Below are 728 nucleotides of genomic sequence, written 5' to 3' on the forward strand. Positions count from 1 at the left end.
TATATATATATATATATGTATATATATGATAATAACGGATTTTTAAGGAATGTTTACCCCCAAGAAAACACACACATCTGAGTTTGCCATAGGTTAACTTACACGTCGAAATGTAAGTTCCTTTTGTAAATTCTCCCTGCCGAAATACCAAATTGACATGTTTTAAAGTGGGAATTGAATTAAAGTATTTTATTTTTGTAACTGAACTGATTGGGTGTGGAAACAGCTGTAGGCAGGAATTTCTCTGCAGGAATTCGAATATCTTTGAATAAATAACGTCTCTACGTCAATTTTTCAATTTTCTTCCTCCACTCTATTCTGTTTTTCTAAGACGTTTGTCTTTAAGTGCACATGCATATATGTCTATTGTGTGTGTATTATTCTATGTATCTGTGTATTAATCACACAGATGCATAGAATAATACACACGCACACACACACAAGGACAATAACGCATGCGCACATAAAGATAAACATGTTAGATGAACGGAATGGAGTGAATGAAGAAAGATCACACACGGAAACGTTAAGTGTCACTGAAGAGGTTACAGATGTGTGACAAAAGATATCCGGACAATGGATATCGAAATAATAATAATAATAATAATAATAATAATAATAATAATAATAATAACAATAATATAATAGTAAATAACGAGGGAAGAAAAAATACAGTGCATGTGTTTATTTGGCAAAAAATAATAATAATAATTAACACGATTTCACAT

At 30.6% G+C, this 728-nt stretch overlaps 1 protein-coding gene across 1 annotated transcript in view; it reads right to left on the reverse strand.

Annotated features, from left to right (window-relative positions):
* LOC106878952 (uncharacterized) overlaps positions 1 to 728 on the reverse strand; it is a 10,347-nt gene that overhangs the window by 7,432 nt on the left and 2,187 nt on the right. The gene's annotated exons all lie outside the window — the stretch shown is intronic.

The sequence above is a fragment of the Octopus bimaculoides genome, chromosome 20, assembly GCF_001194135.2.
Source record: "Octopus bimaculoides isolate UCB-OBI-ISO-001 chromosome 20, ASM119413v2, whole genome shotgun sequence".
NCBI lineage: Eukaryota > Metazoa > Mollusca > Cephalopoda > Octopoda > Octopodidae > Octopus > Octopus bimaculoides.